The 17,528-nt window shown below is 47.5% G+C and overlaps 1 long non-coding RNA gene across 4 annotated transcripts; it reads left to right on the top strand.

The window, feature by feature from the left end:
* The first annotated feature begins 8,925 nt into the window (after positions 1-8,925).
* LOC118167011 lies at positions 8,926-17,183 on the top strand. Of its 4 annotated transcripts, none has more exons than XR_004750873.1 (6): positions 8,926-9,386; positions 9,505-10,029; positions 10,415-10,614; positions 13,316-13,583; positions 16,444-16,513; positions 17,112-17,183. It is a non-coding gene; the product is annotated as an uncharacterized LOC118167011 (long non-coding RNA). The 4 variants fall into 4 exon arrangements; XR_004750872.1 differs by having other exon boundaries at positions 8,950-9,386; positions 16,063-16,513; XR_004750875.1 differs by lacking the exons at positions 8,926-9,386; positions 9,505-10,029; positions 10,415-10,614 and adding an exon at positions 11,741-12,054 and having other exon boundaries at positions 16,063-16,513.
* The last annotated feature ends 345 nt before the right edge of the window (positions 17,184-17,528 follow it).

Genomic DNA, 17,528 nt, shown 5'->3' with positions numbered 1-17,528 from the left:
CTTGCCAGTGACTCCCGATATCTTGTGTTTGGATTTCTAGCCTTCACGTTGCAATAGCGTTTTCAGTGCACTTAATTGCCGTTTTTTGAAATGCCAGTTCTTGAATTGGAACAAACGTCGCTTTGAGAGCGAGTTCACACCACGCTCCAAAACAGAACAGCATTGTGTTAATTCATATTATGGGACTAAATCTTTGCTGTGGGAAAGGCAACCAAGGAAGGGCTGCTACCCTGTTCAGGGCTGAATCTTTCCACTGTGCAAGCTGTCTCAGCTGCCCATCCCCACAGCTTTTTTTTCTGGCATTGCAGACCATGTCTGGGTGTCTTCACTCTTCAGGTGTCAAAGAAAGGGGACAGCAAGGAGATTGTGGCATGTCTCCTGTAAGAGGACTTGTTAAGTCTGGAGAAAGAGACCAAAGGGGCATCCAGCAGCAGCCTCTCCCCGCTGCTTGAGGGAGAGTTATGAAGAGGACAGAAGCAGAGCCTTTGTGGTGGCTGCAGGCTTGGCAGCAAGCAGCAGCATAGATTGCAGCTTGGGAGGCTCAGGTGGAGTAGGAGGAGGACTGCTGCCCAGGGAGGGTCATGGAGCAGGAGGAGGACGGGTTGTCCCGAGGGGTGGGCATATCTCCATGCTCAAAGGTGTTCACAGTGCTGCCTGCCCTAGTAGCAGTGACAGTCCTGCTCTGTGTGGGAGGTGAGACCACCAGGGTCCTGTCACTGTTCTGAGAGTTTGCAAACTTCAAGTTCCTTACTCTTTGCTGTTTTCCTCTCGCCCTTTGAAGTCAGCCTGACAGGAAGACAAGAACTGTTAGACAACAAAATGCTGAAGCACTCACCTTTGTTTTTATTGGAAGGCAGAGCAACACAGGCACTGTTGATAAACATGCATGCGAGGCTCCTCAGCAACCTGAGGGCCCACACAATTCTGGCTCTGCTAGCCACATCACGCTGCTGAGCTATTGGACCAGCTCCTCTGACATGCTGATTTTGGTCGGAAGATTTGGATCAGAAAATGCCATCCTAGGTCTTGAAGTATCTCCTCAGAAACATCCTGTTTCCATAAGAAGTTTGTTTCAATAAATCAGAAGTTCCTGCAGAACTTTTGTTGAAAGATACGTTAAAGCACAGCAGATAGGGTGTGTTAGAATTAGCTCAGAGAGGGTGATTGGGTGGGTTGTTTGGAAGCTGCTTTAGCTGCTCATGTGGAGGGTACTTCTAAGCCTTTCTTTGGTTTCAGTGTCAGAAAAATGAGATCGTCACTGAATGCTTTTCAAAACCATGGTGTTTTAATGGCTTTATCAGGAAATGGCACCAAGAGTCTTTGGCCACTTTCCATTATGTGTCTTGCTGGATGGGACTCTGAATGTGGAGTTTAATAGTAATTGCTTGTGATTCTGAAGGAAAGTTCACATGTTCATACGAACTCTGATGCTCCTGAAACCAGTGCAAAGCCATGAGAAGTAGGCACAACCACTGACATGCTTTCTGTGCACCTACTGCCAATGGCAGGAGACTTCAGGAGGAATAGAGTGGGAGTGCGTACACAATAAACATGGGGGAAAAAAAAAAAGCATGTGATCATTTGCTTTGAAATGCAATGAAGTTATTTATTCCCTGGGTAATGTTGCTCATTTTATTGTATGTCCGTTGAATTTTGGAGGTGCAAAGGCACTGGAAAGAAGAGGATGCTTAAAGCTGCCCTTGGTTAGCATACCCAATTTGTTCTGTTAACTGCATCGCTGAATGGCATCTGTATGTTCCCTGCACTGAAGTGCAGCTTTTTTCCTCAAGCACCAGTACAAGGAGATGCTTTTCTTAGATTTGCAACAAACTGTAACCAACAAAAAACCCCTGCAGAGTTCTGATCAGCACCGAGTTCTTGTTCTAAGCAGTGTGTTGTGTTCCAGGCTGAATAAATTGCTGAGAGAGAGAACAAACACAATAATCCCAGCAAAGACACTGGAGAGTTCAGGGAGAGCAACAAAAATTAGAAATGTTTGGAAAAGAGCTCTATGAAAAACTCTGTTAGAGTGCTTAAAGTGCCAGCGACAGACAAGGGAAATGAGCCACAAACAACTTGAGAAATACTGCTGAGAAAGAAAACAATCATTCTCTTTAATCAAACCAGAACAGATCAAGAAGTAATTCCCTCAGGAGCTGGGTAGTATTAGGCAAAGTATCTCATATAACTTTTCATAACAATAACAAAGGAATGTAACAAGCTCATTAAGGTTACCAGGAATAATTGCTGCCATCAGGAGACATCTATAGCTTAATGAGCAATCCACGGCATACAAGTGGATTTGGGCTCAATTAAAAATCATCTTCCCCCTACAGTAAAGGGGAAGATGAAATAATTAATTCCACTACAAATTTCTTTGTACCAAAATTACTGTAATTCTACTAGAGTAAAACTGGAGAGGCTGCTTAAATGGATAGCTATAAAGACATCTAATTGTCTTGAGCAAAATAATTTCTAATTTCTTGCCTTGTGCCAGGAATTCTTTTTAGCAGGGTCTTGAGTTTTGCTGATCACTGTGAAACTGTTACCATTTTTCTGAGACTCTTCTGTGAAAGTTCTCAGTAAACTGAAGAAATGCTTCAGTTTTCAAAGGGAAAAATAACAATCATGGTATAAAAGAGCAGATTGCACAGTTCACTAGTGTGCTTGGTTATGGGGGAAGGGAGGAAACCATGGGCAGTTGCAAGCTTTCAGTGTGGATTTCTGTCCTGGTGTGAATGCTACATAAACTCGGGATGTTCAGCAGTTTCCCAAGAAGAGACTTGGAGAAGCACCAGCCACACCTGCTCCCTCTCCTGGCAGCCTTGTGGCTTCACGGGCGTGCACTGGGGATTGGAGGTACCGAGGCTGTCCTTGATTTGTGCCAGGTGTCTTGGCTGAGTGTGCCTGGTGTGTCCCCGGTTTCCATCCTGGATCCAGGGAATATTCTTGGTGCATTTTGTGAAGGTTTATAGGTACTGTGAGAGACAGTGAGTGTCTGTTCAGCTGTCCTAGCCTTGCCGGGCTGCAGCGAGCCCCTCCTGCAGGACTGGTGAGACCTGCACAGCGTTGGACTGGAGAGCTGAGGGAAGAGGAGCGGGCAGTGCTCCCCAGCACCCTGCTGGTAAGTGGGGCTGGTCCCACCAGGCTTGCCTCCTGTGGGGAGGGACCCGGACTGGCCAGGCTGGTCTTTGTGGTGGCGGATGGGGTGTTGCGGGCGTTGCTTTCCAGTATTTGCTCTTTTCCCTTCCAGTCTCAGGTAACGCCCGTTGCTTGTGCTAGTCACTGAGTCACCCTGTTTGCCCTCTCCGCACGTTTGCTTTGCTGTAAGCTATTTGTAGAACAGGTGCAGGATGGCATGTCCCCGTCACCGCAGCCACCTTCTGGTTGCACCTTTGCTTCCTCTGCCCCATCCCATTGTGGCCTTGGCCTTGCTGCGTTTGTCAGGGGCAGGGCTTACTGCGTGTTCTTCACAGCACCCTCAGTGGGCTGAGCGTCCCCAGGACTGCTGGGCTGGTGTCACCAGCAGCTCTGCCCACTCGGCATGGCAGCAGGGGGACAGGCTCGCTCGCCCGGCCTGGCGGAGGTGGGTGTCCCAGCAGGCCCGAGCATTTCTGGCAGCAGTTGCCCATTTCAGCTCTGGTGGGCGAGAGGCCTGGCACTGTTCCCCATCTCTTCGAGCTGGGGGATGTGGAGTAGCACGGGGGAGGATTTATTGTCCCAGCCCTTCAGAGAGGCGTTGCAACTGAGGTCCTGGGAGCTTGCACCCACTGCTGTGGTTGTCACTAGAGGCACAGACCCAGGCGCTCCCCTGCTGCTTCTCCTCCCTCCATCCCTGGGGTGGCTTTCCCTGCAGAAGCCGCCTCTCTCTCCATGCCTGCCCAACAAAAAAGCCTCCCTTGTCACTGTGCCTTGCACACCATGTGGCTCACTTTTTCCACGGCCTCTGCTTTGCTTCATTTCTTTCCGGTCACTTAAACCGCAGCGGCCCAACCCCTCAAACCCTTTTGAATTTCGGGGAGGCTGTGGAGGGCGGCAGCGCCCTGGGCTGCTGGCAGTCTTGGTGGTGCTGCTGGGCCACATGCCTCTTGAGTTTTTGATCGGGACTGCTCAAGCACTGCTCGCAGGCTGGTGGTGGCCTGGGTGAGCAGGGACCGAGCCGACCCCAGCCACGGGCTCCCTGGCCCGTAAACCAGCGCTGGATGAGCCAGTTGACTGAGCTGCTTGTCCAGCACGAGCTGGTTGTTTAATCATCGTCAGCCACTCTACCAGGAGGCAGGCCTGGCTCACAGCAAGCCTGTGCATGTGTGTGTGCACCTCCTGAGGTGTGCCTTGTCTCGGGGAGCGACCACAGAGCTGCTCCTCAGCAAGCCCAGTGCCCGTGAGTGGTTCCCCCGGACCCGGCCTGTGGTGTGACGGGCTTGGCCAGACCTCGCTCCTCAAACCGCGCTGGCGAAACACTTAGTTTGTTGGAAGACGGTTTTGTTTTTAATTTTGACTGAATGTACGGTTTGCGGAGGGAAGTCAGCGCTTTCACACGTCCTCCGTAGCACAGATGTGTGGGAAGCCTGCGCGCTGGACTCGCTACGGCTTCCAGAAGTGGCTACGTGGAAGGGAGGCGGTTGCCTCTGCGGCATCCAGGGTAAGCAAGATGCGCTGGGTCGGGGCTGTCTCAAAACTAGAAACATAACTTTCTTCTCGTGCAGGACAGCGGGTTGGGTGTTGTAGTGAGGCCATAAACACCCCACGAGGCCATGCTGGGGTTTCTGGTTCTGATTTAGTGAGAGGCGGGTTTCGCTTCGTTCATTCGGCACGACCTTGTTAAAGTCAAGGTGTTTTGCAGTGCTATGTGTGAAATGCCAGAGCATGCAAGCCAGATGTCAAAACTGGTAGGGGAACCCTACAGAAGCAACAAAAACCACGGTAACCTTTCCATCATACTTGTGAGATGACGATGTGGCCATGGGAGCATATTGCGCACTTCTTGGCCATGCTTGCAGGGGCAAAGCAGGGTGATAGCAGCACTTGTGAGCAAATGGAAACTGATCTCACTGCTGCCCTGTGTATCCTGCAGCATGGAAGCCCCTGTCTCCTCTCTGCTCTCCTCGGGGCTGTGACCCATGGTGTGCTGTACCTGTCACCCCTTCTTGTCAGCTAAGGACATTACGCCTACTCCTGCCTTTGGGCTCCCACTGCTAGTACTGCATTGAGGTTATGCACTCTCCAAATGACTCTGAATGCTGACTTTCAGTATTTTCTGGTCTGTACATCCTCATCAAGCAATGAATGCTCTTTCCAGGGCTGAAAGAAACCAGACCGTAGGCATCTTCTGTTTAACCAAGGCCCAGTTGCCCAGCTCGGGCACTTCCTCAGCACCCTGCCACACCGTCACTCTGGTGAGCACAAGTATTGTCCGTTCACCTTCTCCCAGTATGTTGCTATCGCTTTCACCACCACTACCTCACAGCTGTCTTCCTCTGCAAGCCTGCAGAGCTTGCTTACAGTTGCAGCCTTGAACATCAAGTGTCTGCATGGCCTGAAATGCCTGCGGTTTTTGGGCTGTGGCGGTCCTGATGGAGCAACAGCAACCTGGGACACGAATGAAGGACACGGTGGTGGGCAGCCTGAGCTATTGGGGGCCTTTCCTGTCTGCCCCAGCCTGAGGGATTGATTTCTGCCTTCTGAAGTATTCGTAGCCATGATCCTGGGTTTCCTTTGTAATAGCTGAACTTTATGATGCAGGTTGATACCCTACAGCAACATAAGACTTGCAGCAGTTGCTGTGCTGTCGCAATTAGTAGGGGTGTGCCAAGCCCTCAGCTCACCATGTCACTGTGAGGACAAGGAAAGATATCTGTGTGCCTTTGAGAGATGCCCTGAACGTTCGTTGATTGGTAGGTTGTTGGTTTAAGGGTGTGGGTTTTTTTCCCCTGAGAAATGAAACATTTTGTCCACTTGAAACATTTTTGATAATTTGTCAGTTTAATGACTAAAACTTGTTGCAAATAATTGTTTATAAAAACATTTCCAAATCCTTAAGTGAGAGGTGCCAATATAACAAATCTGTTAATTCCTTCTTAGTGGTTTTCTCAGTGGAATATGACCCAGTGTGCATCTACAAGAGGGACTTGCACAAAGCTCAGTAAGCTGCAGGTTTGGGGTGGGTTGCAAGAACCTCATAAGCCATTTGCTATAATAGAGAAGCCTGAAACCTAACCAAGGTAGTGTTCTTGCTGAAGAGCTGACTTGAGGGATGAGTGAAAGGCCCTTAGATGGCTTGCTGTCTGACTTTCTCCTTGTTTCCTCATTTTTGCAGTCCTTTGTTTGGATGGCCAGCCCCATCCACAAACCCGTCGAGCAGGAGCTCAGCTGTCTTGGCCAAGACATCACTGGTATTTCGTATGAGAGGGCTTGTTAGAGAAGTCCGCAGAGGCTGAGTATTTTGTTCTATAAATAAAAATAGGAAACAGATGGCACCAGTTTCAAAAGTTAAGTGGTTTTTAACCAGTCCAGTAACTAATGTTCTTATATACCTACAAAAATATTACAGCTTTATCTTTGTAAAGATCAAAAGAACAACTTTGAAGCACTTGCCAGGCACATACAGTCATGCATTTTAATAGATGACAGACCAAATGTATCCGTACAGTAATGGGACTGACTTGGTGATTTCAAATTCCCCTATCTATTCCTGCAGTGAATAAACCCTAATGACTGGTCTGGTTTTTGTTTGCTTGTTTGTTGATTGTTTGTGTTTTGTTTAATTACTACTACTGTGGACTCAGTGTTGCTTCAAAACATACTGAAGATATGAGGAAAGATATGAGAAGAGAGGAAAAATCAGAAAGCTGGAGATCTGAGAGAGCCCGATAAGGATGTGTTTCTTGGTAGGAAGAGAGAAAGCCTGTAGATCTGTGTATGGCTCCTCGATATCTTAATTATATCACCATCCCTGTGTGTTTAGGGTAACCCACTTAATCACAGATATCTGTTTTAACTTCCAGAAGGTGACTGGGAGAAGTAAGACCACAGGACGCCTGGCTTAGTTTGGTACAAGTTGGCTCAGAGCTCAGCGTGGTCTCTTGGACAGGTATTTATCATGTCTAAAGCGATCATACCCACAGGAACTGCAGTGCTGCCCAGCAGCAGGTAGAAATGCTATGTACCAGCTTCAGTAAACTCAAAAAGTGGCTTTCCAGTTGTACAACTTATTTTGATAACTGTTTTTTGATTGTTCAACTTATTCTGTGAAGGCAGAAGAGGCTGTTTTTCCAAAGCATTTTGGAATGCAGATATTTTAGAGTTATAGTTTAGCTAAACTAAATCTTGTCGTTACGAGAGATGCCGACTTTTATTAGTTTGTCTGCAAAACAGCTGCTTCTGTTTTCCACAAACATGTAATGTTAGTTTAAAGTCTGCCTCTTTCTGCAGCCGGAGCCTCGTTGCTCTGCTCTCGAGGCCAAAGCCCACAGTATCACAGGGGCGTGCCGCTATGTGCGTGATGACTCCTGCCATCTCACTGAAATACGGCCTTTCAGGACATGGGCTTCTGTTTGCCTGGTTTGTACATTGTGTGCGCATTTGTTTGTTAGTAAGGAGTCTAACCTTGTAGTTGGCTTGACTGAAATGCACATCTTGGGCAGTAGTTACTTATACAGAGCATGGTTATGAAACCCCTGGGCCTGGTGCTGGTGGTACCTTTCCTCTGCATTCCCCACTCTGAGGATGCTCAGGATGCCTCAGTGCTGCTGGTGCCGGCCACCCCTGCCTGTGTCCTGTGGTTAAGCTCTCTCTCGTATCCATTTCCTCCACCCATCTTTTCTGCAAGGCTTAACTCCAGTTCCCAGATCATGCTTTTCTGCCCGTCAGAAAACAGCCACAAGAGGGGAAAGCAGCACCTCCTTTTCTGCAGTATCTCAGCTGCAGGAGCACTTACAGAGGTTTGGGGAACCTTCTGTCTCCAAAAACTTCCCTCTTCCACAGGAGGGGAGCAGGCAGTAGCAGGCATTGGGTATCTGCCCCACATTTATTTTTTTCTGTTTGTTGTAGGAAAAGGAGCAGTTGTGCTGGCTTTTCTCTCCCGCAGATCTGTGGTTTCCCCTCTAACAGAAGACTGGCTTTCCAGAGCCAGCCCCTCTGCATGGTGGAGCAGCCTCGTCCCACTGCCTGACAAGCTCAGGGGGGACTAAATGCACATGTTGGTGGGGACCCAGCTCTGCACCACATCTTGACCAGCAGGGACAGAGAGCTGGGGGACTTCCTTGTCTCCAGTTCATCCCATCTTCTTGCTTCACTCTCCGAAGGAGGAGGAATGAAGCAGCTTGACTACCTGCCTTCCCCTTCAAAATGCAGATGGAGCCCATCTAATCAGAAAGCAAAGGCACTGGTAGGGGGTGTTAGGCACGGCTTTGGTGCTCTGAAGTTGCTCTCTTTCATGCCAAGAATTGCAGGGAAAAGCCAGGATCGGAGGAGCAGGAAATCCCCAGGCATGGGGTGGCAGGGCACCCCAGCGATGCTGCAGGTCTCCAAGGAGGTCCTGCTCTGCTCCAGATGATGTGTGCTGGCCTGGGCAAGGCTGGTTCCTGGACGGACAAAGAAAGATCTATTAGTAATTTTGATTCCTTTTTTTTTTCCTTAAAAAAAAAAAAAATATTTCCTGGTTTCGGTGTTTCGCGATGTTTACCGAAGACGCTTAGCCAAAGCAAACCACCTGAATGAAAAATTGTGAGCAAAGAGGTCAGCCACCCAGCAAAGCTGGCACCTTGCCCTCGGGCGCTTTAGTCACGTCAGATTAGGTGCTCGCTTGCCTCTTTCCTGCAGATAGGCTCTGACTCAAGCCTGCCTCTGTGTGCAGCCACCAGAAGAAAGCTCAGGCAGGTCTGGAAAGGCTCTCTAGCAAGAGGAGGGATTGCCATGCCTGCTTGTTAATTTTGGCAGCGCTCGTATTCATTCTTGTGCCAGCAGCGTCACGGAAAGCAAACGGAGAGGGATCATTTTATGATCAGTTGCCTTTCTGGGGGATGGGGGCTTCTTCTGGGGACTTCCTATGGGGAAGAGAAGGCAGAGCAGGGCACAAAGCGTTTACTTGTCCACCGGGAGGCTTTTTCTGCAGGAGGAGCTGCACAGAGCCAGGATGGGTGAAAGCGCTCCCTCCTCTCTTAATCTTTGCAGCAGTTGCAGACCTGACCTACCCACAGTGAGTCAGTGCTATCAAAGTTGTGCTGTTAGTTGCTGAGACATTACGAGCTCACAGCTTTTTGCCTAGCCGGCCAGCTCTCCAGCTCCTTGCAGGGAGAGAAGGGGTCTCCTGGCCTGAGGACAGGATTTCCAAAGCCTCAGCCTGCAGAAAGTGAACAGAAGCCATTCAAAGGCTGAGCTTTGTGCTGGTAAGTGTAAGGAAAACTGATTTTACAGAAAAGTTTAGAACTATGAACAGTAGGGGAGAAGAGTCCAGCCAGCCTTTGCCCTATCCATCCCATCTTCCACTGTTGTTTTTTTTGTTAGTGGCTGTTAGAAGACAGCATTCAGCTGGAAGGCAGTTCAGGCAGCAGAGAAGGCTCTATCACAGATGGAGATGCGGCGACACCAGAGAGAGGACCAAGAGGGAATCCTCTCAACAAGGTCCTGCACCTCAGTATACTTCGCTTGGCCTTTTGATCCTAGAAGTGAGCTGGGAGCAAAGAGTTCAAGGAACCAACCCCAGAGAAATAAGGTGCTCCGAAGGACTGATTCCAGAGGAAATTTGCTGAGACTATTAATCAGACAGGAAATTAATTTAAAATGATGTCATAATAATAGCACATGAAAGAAACACAAATGCAGCATAACCTCTATAAACAGAAAAAGAATCTGTATGCTGACACTTGGGTAGGTGCTAAGCTGAAAGGCAACCAGGTGGCCGGCCTGCTGGGTGAGAGTTGTTAAGTGCTGGATGCCGGGGCCCAAAGAAACAAAGCTCTTCTTGTGCCTGCAGGTGCAAACCTCATCACGGGTTCAGGGTTTAAGGAATATCCCCTGCATTGAGACAAGGTGAGAGAGATGCTCTTTCCCACAGTAGAGTGGATTTGAGATTTTGTTATCCTGGGGTTACCCCTGAACCAATTTAGCCTTGCTTTGTAATTCTAGTTGTTGACGTGAAGGTTGATCGTTTCTACCACGTTTTTGTCAATAGTTCCTTTGATTCCTCTTCCTTTGATATCTCTTCCATCCAAAAACTGCAAATTAGGCGTCAGATTACCCAGAAGAATATGTTACCATGTGTCCTACACTTATTAAAGACCTGCAAAAGTCTTCAGCATTACTACAGCCCCTGTTGCAACACGTACAGGCTGCCTACTTGATTTCAGGTTAAGAGTAGGGGGGGGGCTTGTTTTGTTTTCTTTTACTCTGTGCTTGTAATCAGCTGTCGCACCAGGGCTTTGGTCTCTGCCAGAGGTCCGGTGTCCTGCTAAAAGGCCCCAAGGGTCAGCAGTGCTTCTGGACCATCGCTCCTGGGGTAACGGGACATTGCTGAGGTAGGACCAATCCTTCACAAGCCCATGCCACTACTGCCCAGCCTGTGGAAGTGGTCCAGGTAACTGCCTGTTAGAGCCAAATTCATCGAAATTTGTACAGGTGGGTACTTCACAGTATTAGACGGCACTTTGTTTTGGGATTTATCTTCTAGCACAGGGTGTTTTTTGCTTTGTGGAAACTGTGATAAAGGCAGCAAGGCGCAGTGTGCACAGGAACCACAGCTACAGGGTGAGTTGTGACTGCAGTATTACGAGGCTGGTATTGCTATGCTCACACTTAGAGAAGGGCAAGAAATGCAATCTGAGGATAATTTAGGAGGAATGATTAAAATAGTTGAGTGCATACTTGAAAATCAGCTTGGGTTGTCTGTTTTCAATCATATTCAAGTCTGGAAAGTCAGGGAATGGTCAGATAGTGGAAATATCTAATTATTTGAAGATGTTTTGATGGCTCTATCAGATTCGATACACACTTTTCAAGTAATTATTAACATCATCTCATGATCAAGCTTTTCATTTTAAGTAGAGTTATTTTTCATGGCTGATTAAAACTTCGCTCTATTCAAGCTCCTAAAAAAGTTGGTTAAAAAAATACAGAAATGCAAAAGAACACAATAGAACTAATCCTTGCAAGAAACTCATGAAAGATGTCATTTTTTCCAGTACACACAAACTTGGGAAGAGCTATTTAGATTTTGTCTAATTTTTTAAAAACATGGTGCTTCAACAGCAGATAAAGCAAGAAAAGTCTCTGCACCAAAGAAAGAGCATCTGAGGTTTTAAAGCTGAGAACAAGGATTTGGGATGGGATGGTTTTCTCTTCCTGAAATGCACTGTCACATCTGAAACACTTCATAGCTTTGGAGACAGAGGGAGGCAGCAACTGAATGGAAAGCCTGAGCTACCTGTGCAAAATATATCCTGGCACTGTCTCTTTTGGAAAAAATACAAAAATCTCGATATTTTTATGGTATATGATAATGACCTGATTCATTTCCTGCTCAGTTTGTTGCCCAACTGTTAAACAGGATTTTTATTTATTTTTGTGTGTGTGTGTAACAAGCAGTTAAAAATATATCTCTGCATCCCAGCACAGCGACTTCCATCTCCATGCAGGAAACAAACTAGCTGTTTCTGCAGTGACTTGTTCCCATTCCCAAGTATGTTTCTCTTCCATGTAAAAAAAAAGGGGGGGGGGGGGGGGGGGCCCCCTTTTTTTGGTGTTTCAAGGCAGGGCCAGGGACAAAACACGTGTTGGTGCACCCATCTCCACTAGGCAAGGCAGGTCACAGTTTGCTGGACGTTTCCCGAAGTGAAAGGCCCCGGCATGCGTCTCCCTTTGCCCAGCATGTTTGAAAAAGCTTTTCCTCGGAGTGGAGGGAAGCCTTTTTTCCTCTTCACGGGAAATTCCAACGCTGGGATGTTAAACCCTCGCTTCCTAACGACAGCCTGCTGGTGATGGCTTGCACCCGGCGGACTGTGACAGCGTATTTTCCCTCCTGGTGAGCTGAAATGAAGCAGAAGCAGTCCAACAGCAAGTGTAAGAGATGCGATTCCCCTCTCCTTCCTGCCCCCCATGTTGCAGCTTGTTGCTTGCAGGGTGCCTAAGGGGGAGCCCAGTCCTCAGGCTGTGTTTTGGGCTCGTACGTCCCACAGGCTGTTTAGGCTCCCTGTGGAGCACGTGTGGGGATCTTGGGTTACAGATATGGGAAATGTAAGTAAGGGTTGATGCAGCAAAGCTAGCCTGTAGGAAAAGCTGATGTCTTGGCTCTTGGGCACCTGCCTGCTCATATGGTCCCCATCCCTGCATCTTCCCTGGGCACCAGGCCCCTTTCTCAGGGGTGCAGGCAGTGCTCAGAGGCAGTTGGACATAACCTGATGTACCTGCACCCACACCGAGGGAGTCTCCAGGCTGGTGGCATCTGCTTTATACCTTGCCTTGCTCCCTGCAGCATGCCAGGTGAGCTCTCACATTTTGGAGTAACAAATTTGTGTGGTTTGTAACAGGGTCTCATGCATTTGTTGTGGTGTTATGCAAGGGAAGGGTGTCAAAACTTGCTGCTATTTGCTGCTTTAAAGCTGTGTATCAACTGCAAATTCTAATATTCCTGTCAGAAAAAAAAAAAAAAAAAAAAAAAGTTTTCATCCCACTTATTAAAATGCAAAGCAAGACGGGAGCTGAGTTGTTCAGCTGTGCCTCACATGCAGCTGCTTTGTGTTGATGCAAGTTCCTTGGGAGTCAAAAAATCAACAAGACTATTTGGGGAGAAATTCAAATGTTTCTCCTGTTGAGTCATGCTGTTGCAGCTATTCCATAAAGACAGAACTGTCTGTGTGATTAGTGTAAGCCTTTGTGTCACAGCCTGAAAACCTCCCTGGTAGCTGCTCCTCCGCTAAGGCAGCAAATCAGCTTCGTTTCTGACTGAGAGCTTTCAGAAAGGATATGAGCAACAGGAGAAAGAAGAAAAAAAAAAAAAAACAAAACAAAAAAACCACCACCACCATCACAAACCTGCTTCCTTGGCAAAGACAGTCCAAAAGGCTGGCTGTTGTATGTGCAGTCAGTTACACAACACTGTCTCACACTCTGCCACAACAAGAAGATGAATGCGGATGTTGCAGAAAAAAAGTAAGGGGAATCTGTTCTTCTACATTTAGACTGCATCTGCAGATCTAACCAGGGGATTCGGCTGCTGTCAGTGTAAGCCTGATAAGGGACATGATAGAGTTAAAATTGTTTTTTCATAATTTTTCATTATAATGTTCTTTTTTTTATTATTTTTTATTTTTTTATTTTTTAGTTTGAAGATGAATACCTGAAGTGCTGCAAGTTAGATTAAAGCATAGGCACCAGCAGCGCATGCCAAGGCTCTGCTTGCAGAACCGTGAAGCAATGCCAAGCCTCCTGCTTCCAATTACACAAGCCTCATACCTTCTGCTCCAGAGACTGCAAGCACAGATTTGACCACCTTTCCTCACCAGCCATTTCCGAGGGGGGGTCAGGAGAGTGCTGCGGGTTCAGCCCAGCTTGCGCTGCTGCGGACAAGCTGGTGCGTCCTGGTCACCGGGGTGAGTATCAGGAAGGAGCTCTGCACTGCTTGTAAAAATTTGCAAGGCATTTCTGCTAATATTGCTGCTGGCGAGTAGATTCATGAACTCCCTCCCTGCCCTGCTATTTCTGCGTTTTCTTCGAGGCAGGGGCCGAGGAAGGGAGTCGCCTGCCCTTGGTGAGGCCCCCCGGTGCTGCTCGCTCGTCATTTCTCAGTCTCCTAAGCGGAAGAGCAAGAGGAGAGCAGTTTGGAGTGCGGATGTGCCATGCAGGAGGAAGGAGGGGAAGGGAGGGGACGAGCCACAGGATCCTCTCCCTTGGGACCGTGGAGAGGAAATGACTAAAAGAGAGAGACATGCCCGTGGGGGGTGGCTCCAGGGCTGGCAGGAGGAGAGGGCTGCAGGGCTCTGGCAGCTTGAGCCTGGTCCTGAGGCCAAGCTCCCCCATGCACTAGCATTGCTTGGTTCATGGTGTTTGACCAGCACACCTATTTCCGTAGGGTTCTGCCCCACACAAAAGCATAAACATTTTTTGTCCGTTTTGGTCCACACCCATCTATGGGTGCTGCATCTGCTGCCGTCAGATGCACAGTGACATTTAAAGCTTCAAAAATGGCCTGCACAGCTCTCCCTCAGCCCTGCGTATCTTCTGACATGGGCCAGTGTGGGGTCTCTGCTCGGAACAGCCGCAGTTACAAGAGCATAGGCTTGCTGCAGCTCTGTGCCATTCTGCTGGGAAAACGTAGCATGCTGGTTGGTGGAGGCACTCACCCTTGTGAAGCACTGCAGAAGAGGAAGGCTAATCACAGCTTCAAGTCAGACATGGAGGAAGAGAGAAATCACTTGCACCAGATGCAACTTTGTTCAGTGCAGACCATGTGATTACTCTGGAGAAAAAGCAGATGAGATGAATTTTATTCTTGCCTTAAAAGGCGGGACTTTTTACCTACTTTGACTTTGAAAGAAGTTATTCTGAACCCAGTCTCCAGCATTTTTGGCCACACTGTGAATTGTCAGACCTTCCTGACTCCAGGTAACCTGAGAAATCCTGACAAATTGACCTGGAATGAGAGAGAGAGGAGAAGTGTAGATTATTTTTTCCCCTACAGATGGAAACATGCAGAACACCCATCCTGATTTCTCAGCTTTTTAAGCAGCTTGCTGAACCAAGCTGTTTTGGGAAAGGTCCCAAAGGAAGAGGGGCAGAGTCTCTCTGGTCTTCTCTTTCTGGAAGAAACCAGAAACCACATCCCTATGCCTCATTTAAACTCTTGCATGCAACCTCTGGGTCTGTATTATCATCCTATGCTTTCTGACAGATCTAGTTTGGAAGTGTAATGAGAGCAGGCTGAGCCTAAATGTTGGGAGACAATTGGTGCTTCTGAAAAAAAGCTGATACCTACCTAAAGTCTCCACGAATGCGTGATGGTGACTCCGTAAAACAGAAGAAAGTGCTTGTTAGGCACTGAATGAAATACATAGCCTCTCGTGTATCTTGAAAGCTCTTGAAAGTAACTTCTTTAACTTTCTTGAGGAGTTGCAATTTTGATGATGAAAACCCAGGAATGAGTCATGCCAAACTCAGAATTAACATTTTGAAAAGTTTTGAAAACCAACAGTTTAAAAACAAGAGCTATTCCAACTGAGAGGTGCAAGAGGGAAGAGACAGCTTTAGGGAACTTTTGGCAATTTTTTAACCGCATGTGCGATGCTAATTTTAAGGTAGCAGGACTGAAGCATGCTCTCAGACACACTTGAGCTTCTGCCTGGGCTTTGTCAACCTTGAGCAGTCAGATGCTGCTGGGCCCCTGACGTGTGGCTGGGCAGGTGGCCGCAGTCAGTGTCTGTCTGCTTTCAGGCAGGTACCTCTCAGAGCAAGTGGGCAGCAGACTGTGACAATTTCTGTGCTCAGAAAGAAAAAACAAACCAAAACAACAACAACAAAAAAGATAGAAACTGCTGTCAGAAGGTTTGGAGTTTGAATTTAATGGATTTCCCTCTCAGTGCTGGTAAGAGGGCTTCCTACCCCTTCATACGTGCAGCTTGCTTGGCCATTTGGCCAGATGTGAGTTTCCATTCAGTCAGGCGAAAATAAATATCATCAAGCCTTTCCTTTCAAAATTGTCTTGGATGTTTACAGCGGGATACTTTATTTTGAGCTATGTCTTCTTTTTGAGACCAAGTATTGTTGCAATTTTATGCATTTTGTAGTTGTTGCTAACTTATGACCGCAGCATCCTAGGAAAGGAAATGATGCTGAGTGTTTCTCCATTATTCTTTTTGACTAAACAGCTTGACTCCAAATTATTTATAAATATATATATATATTTAAACAATTTATAGAACCCACACAACAAAACACCTTGGCTGTGCTGAGATCTTCCATTGCTCAGTCCAGTTAACAGCCCCCAGCACATACCAAGCAACAAACACCAAAAGTAGAGAGGTAGGGAGCAGAACGTCGTTCTGCCTTGAAACTATTTTGCACTTCTTGCTTCAGGAAGTGATTGGGAAAGAATGACTTGCGCTAAATGGTTGCATCAGCCTTCTGAGCAATGGGAGCTGACTGTTGGAAGGAGAGGGATCTGCTGCTGAATTTCAGCTTGCAGAGCGGAGGGTGCAAAAACGTACTGTTCTGCTAGACTGTGAGCCTGAAGGTCAGCATCACGCGTGGTGGACAATCTTGAACTCTTCAGAAGCCGTGATTTCCTTAGGAGAGCAGCCACTGAAGAAAAGCCATGCGCAGCGATACGCTTCATGGGCTGAGTAGTTAGTGGAGACTGGGAAACTGTCAGTAAAGTTTTAACTGAGGAGCACAGGCTGAAATATTTTCTAGCTCCAGACCTGCCAAAGGGTTTCCAGCTCTTGTTTGCAATTACAGGGATGAGGTGACTACTTGGACCGTACAAGATCGGTACACAAAGAGAGAAATGCGATGTGCAGCACACAAGGTAAGTATTTACTCTCTGTGTATTCAGCATTGGGCGATGCTGTTTGTCAGTACTGAAACCATTTAGAGCAGCTTGTGAGCTTTAATAAGTGACTTATTTGCTGGTGTAGCCAACGGTGAAATGTTCTTTGGCACTGATGGCAGGAAACACAGCCCTTCTGTAAATTAAAATCAGTATTGTTCTAATTACGTTCACTGTTTATAGGGTGACGGTAATGTCTAATTCTCATCTATTCCCAGCACTGATTTACAGAAAAGGGTGGTAGTTTTGTTGGGTTGGATATCAGCTTGTTCAGCCTTTCTGATAAAGAATGTAAATTGCTTGCAGAGTGTTTAAAAGGGTGTGCTAGAAGTGTGCTCGGCTTTGCTTTTTAGAAGCCCTGAGGCTCCGCTGTGGGAGACCCCGGGGTCCCTTCTGCGAAGGTTTGCAGTGCAGGAGGCCACAGCCTGTTCTTAGGGCTGAGAGGGCCACTGTGTACCACTCAAGTGGTCATAAGCCTTTTCTAATTTTTGGCTTCTGAATTCCTGCTAGCTGTACTCGACCGATGGTTTAATGCTGCAGAGGGTGTGAGTGTTTCTAACAGTCTTCCCCTTTTTAGGTTGAAACACCCGGTCGTAGCTTCATTCCAAAGAGGAGGAATATTGCTGAAGACTTAGGAGACAGGAGCTGTAGCAGATGGGTGTATGAGAAGGCAGGACTTTAAGAGTCATCCTTTATGGCTGTTGGGACACTACATGGCTGTACCTCAGTGATAAGTATGCCGTGTTTCCAGGCTTCAGCAGCTCAGATAGGACTGATGTTGCGTATCTCATACAAGATAAAATTTGAATATGGACTTGCTAATAAAATTGCACAGGATTCTAATCGTTGCCAGTTGCTGTCCAAACCCAAAATCAATACTGTCATCTCTCCTTTCTGTTTCCTACAGCAAAATGTTCAACCAACCAAAACAAAAGTCAACAGCTACGCATACCTGGCAGGTGTGGGCCATGTACGTGGTCTTGGCTGTCGGTCT

This window comes from Oxyura jamaicensis, chromosome 4 (genome assembly GCF_011077185.1).
Source record: "Oxyura jamaicensis isolate SHBP4307 breed ruddy duck chromosome 4, BPBGC_Ojam_1.0, whole genome shotgun sequence".
NCBI classification, from domain to species: Eukaryota; Metazoa; Chordata; class Aves; order Anseriformes; family Anatidae; genus Oxyura; species Oxyura jamaicensis.
Note: the sequence above shows the minus strand (reverse complement) of the source record. Positions and strands in the feature narration are given on the sequence as shown.